At 37.6% G+C, this 6,734-nt stretch overlaps 1 long non-coding RNA gene across 1 annotated transcript; it reads left to right on the forward strand.

Annotated features, from left to right (window-relative positions):
• Nucleotides 1-1,104: 1,104 nt before the first annotated feature.
• LOC146761739 (uncharacterized) lies at nt 1,105-5,055 on the forward strand. The gene is made up of 2 exons (XR_014943695.1): nt 1,105-1,300; nt 3,050-5,055. It is a non-coding gene; the product is annotated as an uncharacterized LOC146761739 (long non-coding RNA).
• Nucleotides 5,056-6,734: the final 1,679 nt, after the last annotated feature.

The following is a 6,734-nucleotide window of genomic DNA, read 5'->3' on the forward strand; positions in this document are numbered from 1 at the left end:
AGTGTCCCGTGGGTAAACTGGTGATTGGTTGTTGGCTTGGTTTTAAATTTGCTCTGTGCTTATCCGTGGTCAATTTTTTGGCAGCAAGTACACAGTGTCCCTTAATCAAGGACATGGTAAAGCAACTACATTTTTGATGCAATCAGGATATTTTGTGTGTGCTGGAACTAGACAAGAAATTTAAGGTCTATAATTTCATAGTTAAGCTACATTCTTTGTAATACTAAGAACGGTTTCTGAAGGTCAAAAAGAACTTGCCCAGGAGGTATAGTAGTAGAAGCATAGTAGCGGAAAAATTCAGAAGCACTGTAACTGTTTTTTACTGACCAAACATGATAAAGAGGATGGGTTTAAAAAATACTGACTTAAAAAGTTTTGCCTGTAAGTACAGTGTAGATAGGCTTGTTTGCTGTGCTTCATTTTTAGGAACTCTTTAAGCCCCTAGGCTTGTGTGAAGCTCAGATATGCTATGTCTCTTAGAGATACTGAGTCTTTTTCTTTGCATTATGGAATGCTAGATTGCTACTAGGCACAACATAGATGTCCAGCCTTCTCATTCACCTGGGCTGTATGGAGTGAAGAGGAGTTATCTTGGGCTGTATGTAGGTTGCTTGAAAAGTAGTGCCTCTTATTTCCATGGAAACAACAACAGATATAGAGAACACAGTAATGCTATGTGATAGAGAAAGTTATCAGCTCTGTACCAGTATTTTTCATCCCACCTACCACTGCTTGCTACACACTTTCATCAGCAATGAACAAGAGCCTATATGCTGAGCTTGTGAAGAATCTGCAGCAGTGAAAGTGACTGCAGTTGTCATTGCTGAAAGGCACTGCAGTTGACCACTGTGCATTGAAGCTGCTTAGTGCAAGTGTCTGAACATGGCCTTTTGGCTCCTATTGTTCTCCAATAAACTCTTTGAAAAATGTGGTAGATGAAAAAAGAATATAGTTTAAGGTTGTCTTTAAGACAGTAAGGGTTCTCTTCAGCTATTGCAAGAGTTTCCAGAAAGGTCCGTGGGAAGTTTCCCCTCTTGAGATTTTTTTAAAATGTATTTTTAACTTGAATTTTATATCAATGTCTTCTTTTTGGAAGGGAAAGGGTTTTTTTCATGGTGGGAAGGGCAGAGAAGCAGATCTTCTAACACCCATGAAGCTGAGGAGCAAAGGAGTCCTGAGTGTCCTCTGGCCTCTGTCTGAAGAGCTACTTGATGCTGCAGTCCCTTTGTTTTCCTTGGATGCATGCTGCCACCAGCAGCTAATGGATAAGGAAATGATATCCCCATCAAGTGTCTCAAAGGTGCTGTTGGAGTCTCCTGCTACTTCTGCTTGAAAATATTCCCTGCAATCTGCATCATGAAGCTGCCAAAAGCATTGAGGAAGAGGGCATCTCCTCCTGTGATGGGTGCTCAGAGCTTTCCCCTTCCAGTAGCTATCATATATTCATTGTCCTGAGACTATAGGGCCCAAAGAGAGAATTCAGTTACACAGAAATGAAAAGCAAAATTATTTAACCGTTTTTTTTACTTTATGAACTTCCCATGACTTGTACTCAAGATATTTTCATTTCCTATAACAGAAAAAAGGAGACAAGAGAAATGGTAGTAGTGGAAACATGCAGTTCATTTTCTTGAGTTACAGTTTAAAAACAGACAAGAAAGGAAGCAGTTACCTTGGATACAGTAATTTCTCAATCTTATCACCATAGCCAAAGAGTATGGCAGTGCTTTGGAATTCAGCAGAGTTTGGTTATTTTTTTCCAGACAGAGTACAGATGTTTATGTTTTATAAGAATTAAAGTTCATTGCATCAACTAATTCTAACTACCTTTGACTTTCTGCAAAACAGAAGTGTTTGAGACTGATTTTTAGTCTCTCTCTCTTTGATTCTGATAGTCCAATTCTATTCTTTTTTCTTTTAGCAACTACATGGCTAAAATTTAGTATTTCTTTTCTAGGTCATCTTTCCTATATTCCACAACAAGAACACATTTTATTTCTCCCCTCCTCCTTGCACTTGATCATAAGAAAACATCTTAATTAGCTTAGACCTGGCTATTTCTTGCTAACACAAGCAGTTGTTACCAAGAAAATTGGGAATTTTCCAGGTGAGAAATAGCAGATTTCAGCAATGTTTTAGATACTGTCTCTTGTACATGTTTTAGACCCTAATAAGGATCTGTTGGAGGTATTAAATACAGAATTTTGGAGAGGACTGCTGAACAAAACAGGAAATAATTACAATAGCCAAATTCAGGAATTGTTTTCAGTCATTTCTTCTTGAAAGTTTTGAGTTTTTTTAATTGGTATTAAAGAGACAAATGCCTTTTGTTTTGCCCTCTATTTGAGACTTTCCTCTACGGAAGATGAGAAAATAAAAATGCTGGACTTTTTCTTACCAATTAATATTCCACAGTTAATTAAGTTGCTTATGTTTGAAGTTAGCTGATGGTCATGTGGAATGATGTAAAAAGAAAAAAAAGAAAAGAAAAAAGGAAACTCAGTAGTGAAGGATGCTAAAAACATTAACGTGTGTATAGAAAGACAATTATTCTTGTTGCTTAAACTGGTTGACTAAGTGTTAAGTCTTCTAGTTTTACTACCTGAGTGTTTTAGTAACACCATTGATGAATGATATTTTTCTGAATCTCTTTTACCTTTGCTATGCAGTGAAGTTCAATCACTCTGTACAAAGGTTAGATCCAGTTAAAACAGTCTGTTAATTATTTATGAGACAGCAAGAAGAGCAATGGGACTTTCACTTGTCCTTCTGGAGAAATAATGACACCATTACAGTCTATTTAACACCATGCAAAACAATATCCACAGGTGACCTTGCAAATCATTGCCGGGTCAGATTTATGGCCATCATGTACTCTCATTGAGTAAGAATATCAAAGAAAAGCCTAAAGTTAAATCAGTACTTCAAACAGCAGCAGTGTCCTGAGGTTTGATAATAATAAAATCTCTTTGTTTTTCTTTATTTTATTAAAGAGAACACATGTCTCCCATAGACCAGATCTGATAACTAATACTGTTTTTTTTTTCAGTTCTGGGAGCCTACTGTCGTACTTCCACTAAGCGCTGTGATATGACAGAAAGAGAGTAGCTGAGAGATTGCCATGTCTGTTGAAATGGCTGAAGCATCTGTACATGGAGAAAAATTTCAGTATTTTATTGCTTTGGTGTCTTTGCTCAGTCCTTGAAGCTAATGCTGGATGTGGAAAATTTGAAAGCCTTTTTTGTTTTGTTTTTAGGCCACTGGTAGATGTAAAATGAGATACAGTTGTCATCTTCCAGGAATGTGAATTAATTTGAAAACTAAAATGCTTGAAACTTTATTTAATGAGTAACTAATTGGATTGAAAAGCATGGTTTGCCTGTCCTTAATGGTCACAGATTATACTGAGGTAGATATAATTTCAGTCCCTAGGTGAGTTTGAGAAGACATGTACATATATCAGAACGGAGATGATAGGAGGAAATAACTTAATCTAAATGCTGTCACTGAACAAAACAGCACCGTGTAAGACACATGTGGCTGTGAAACTGCAGATGGAATAACAAGAAAACAAAATCTGTGTACCTTTAAACAGATGTGAAGCAGAAAGTATGCTCCAAGCAGCTTGTTCAGAAAGAATTAAAGGTTGCTCTGAACTAATTATGATTGATAACTTACGCTGAAAAACATAAAATGGTATTTGTAAATATTTTCAAGAGGTAGACATGGTCCTACAGTCCTAACCGACTGAACAGTATGGATGCAGCTTCTTCATGTGATAAAAGATATTGAACTACATGCGCCAGTCCCAGGAAAGACAAATCTGGCATTTGAGTGAAGGCCGAAGGCGCTAATGTACCAAGATGATGATTTGTCTTCTATCACGACCATCTCATTTATGGGCTAATCTTGGCCAAAGGGGTACTATCTTTACTTTCTGTCTCATCTGTTCCTTCCTTTTCCACCAAAGTGGTGCCAGCCATTTTTTCCTCCCTTATATTAAGGGAATAGCAAGTTAGAAGTTTTCTCTGTTATAAGCTCCTGATACAAGATTTGATTCAAATATCACTTCTTGATGTTGCCTTAGACTTTGAGTATGAGCAGCGTTAACCTTTGAAGCTTAACTCAAGCAATCTCCTCCTTTGTGTGGTAAAAAAAGCCATCAGCCCATGTGGTTGCTGAGCTCCAGATGTCTGCTGCTGCTAGATGTTTTTTTCCTGTCTTTACTCCTCTGCAATGCTACTGACTTTTGCTTCTGACTGGTGCTACTGAGTCCATCAGAAAGGCTTACAGGATCTCTGCAAACATAATCATGTATTTTTTTCAAGAGTGCCTGACACTGTACTTGTGATGGGTTTATTATCTGTAAATAGCAATGCAAAATACTGAAAGCCTGAAACCCAGTCTACATGGCAAGAGACTCAGCAGAAATTTTAGTGCCTCTTTTTCCCATTGAGCACTTAGAAAACCTTCACAATTTCTGGAAGGGAGGTGCTTATTCAACTGCTCACTAGAAGGTGCTTCACAAAGAATGTTCTGAGGATAGAATTACCAGATTAGCTTTAGGGCAACAGAACCTGTATTCATGTTTGCCCTAGGCATTTCAGAAGCCAGAACAACCGTGTATCCTCCCATAATTCATTAGGAGTAAGGAAACTGTAAATCATTTTATAATCTTCTCCTCCCTCTACTTATAAAATCTTTGAACTCTGCATTCTGGATTTCTTTTTACTTTTTTAAATCCCACAGTAAATAAACTGAAGACTGTGCACAAATCAAATATTAAAAACAGTAATAACCAAGATCACCTAAATCATGAAAACAATGTCAGCCACTTTCCAACTAGGCAGCACATAATCTCTATATTGTTTCCAATTTCCTTCCAGAGTTCTATTAAATTCAGTGTATTTTGGTGGTCTTACACAGTTCTGTTTTTTCAAATAGATTGCATATGTTTTTCAAAAACACAGCATGAAGCAAAGATGCCCATTAATTTTATGTCATGAGCACCATATTTGTGGACTGTTCTTAAAGCTGTCCCACAATCAACCTCTTTCCACCCACTTGAACAACCTGATGCACCATGTTATAAGCAGATCCAGGGTTTGTGGAATAAATTATCTGTCCTAGTGGTTTCATCTGAGTTATCAGTTTGGGATGTTGAGTACCTGCTGATAGGGAGCAGATTCCTTATTTCCTGCTGTTCAACATGCAGCTGGATAGTAAATGAAGCTTTTGACACTGTCTCTGAAATCTGGCTACATTCTCCCATCAAGTGATCTCTTTCTGAAGTCCTCATTTATCGCTTTGATATTCCACTTTGAAAGAAACCAAACTTCAGGGACCAAAGGACCAGAAGGGAACCATTAGGAGGGGATGTTTGGGGAGCAAATTATCCACACAGACCATCAAATTTCATCTATTCATTTTTATAGGTTCAAGACAAACCTTGATCAAAGAGTCCCTCCCTTCCCCCACCCCTCCAACAGCAGCAATTTATAAAGAGAAACTGATTTTTTAAAGGAATTCTGCTTGTTTATTTTAGAGGGACTGCTACAAAACAGAAGTTCTACAGAGGCCCCCCTAGTTTCTGCTTTGCTTATTCAAACCAGCATTCTTACCAAAATCAACTACTACTTATTTTTGATCTGCCAGAGTTTAGTCCTAAAGAACAGGGAGCTGGTCTGTCTGAGCAGGAGCAGCCACCCTTTCTTTCTGACTAGCAGATACATGCTTTTGGTAATTGAATGCAGCTGCTTTCCTTTCTGGCCCTTCAGCTTTCGAAGGAAATCCTGCTCAGGGAGATGTCAGTACCTTCAGCAGGAATGAGGAAAGAACAACTGGAAGGCTTTCCTTTGCTTTCAAAGGCCAGATATTGTATGATGCATTCTTAAATCACTGCAGAGAATGTAGGTATGATATTACAGGAAAATATTATTTCATTGCTTGTCTTTTACAGTCTAAATAGATAGCCAATGTTTCTTTAAGTAGTAGATAGAGTTTCTTAAAAAGATGGTCTTCACCAGGTGAGATAGCCTGTATGAACACAAGACTTTTATAGGAATGGCATGATCTCAATATGGTATTTTGCTGATAGACTTCTTGTCTTGCTTGTTGGCATGACAGCCTTGATGGAGATGTCCAGGAACTAGATGTAAGGTTGTCTGTGAGCCTATGTAGTCTTTCTCATCATAGCATGAAATTATTAACGCATGCAAGACACCAAATACAGCCAAAAAAGAAAAGGGCTAAAATGAACTCTGAAATGTATGTATGCCTTGTTATTTGCAAAGTCACCAGTGAATATAATGTTACGTTGATAGCTTTACATTTAGATGGTGCTTTAATGTAAGCCTTAGGCTTTCATATGTGAGAATATACTCCATTATAGCAAATTTTGGGAACGTGATTTTAGAACAAAAGATAAATTCCCTGTAAATACAAATGAATATCTCATGGCAGCTAATGGAAAGTACAAAGTTGAAATCAGGAATTAAGTCTTAGGAAAGTTGATAGCAATAGCAAGACTTTGTACTCAAACTGAGCAATTCTGCAGAGATGTTACTGCACGCACGAGTGACAAGGACGGTAGAAGTGCTGTAACTTCTTAAAACAGATCTTAAATTAAGCAGATAGTTTTATTCTCTCAGGCTACAGATACAGGATCCAGTACATAATGCTCAAAGCATAAACCCAGATCAAATCTCGCTGCAGCAGCAGTATACAAAGGAGTA

The sequence above is a fragment of the Coturnix japonica genome, chromosome 2, assembly GCF_054131305.1.
Source record: "Coturnix japonica strain WE chromosome 2, WE-NBRP24, whole genome shotgun sequence".
Lineage (NCBI taxonomy): Eukaryota > Metazoa > Chordata > Aves > Galliformes > Phasianidae > Coturnix > Coturnix japonica.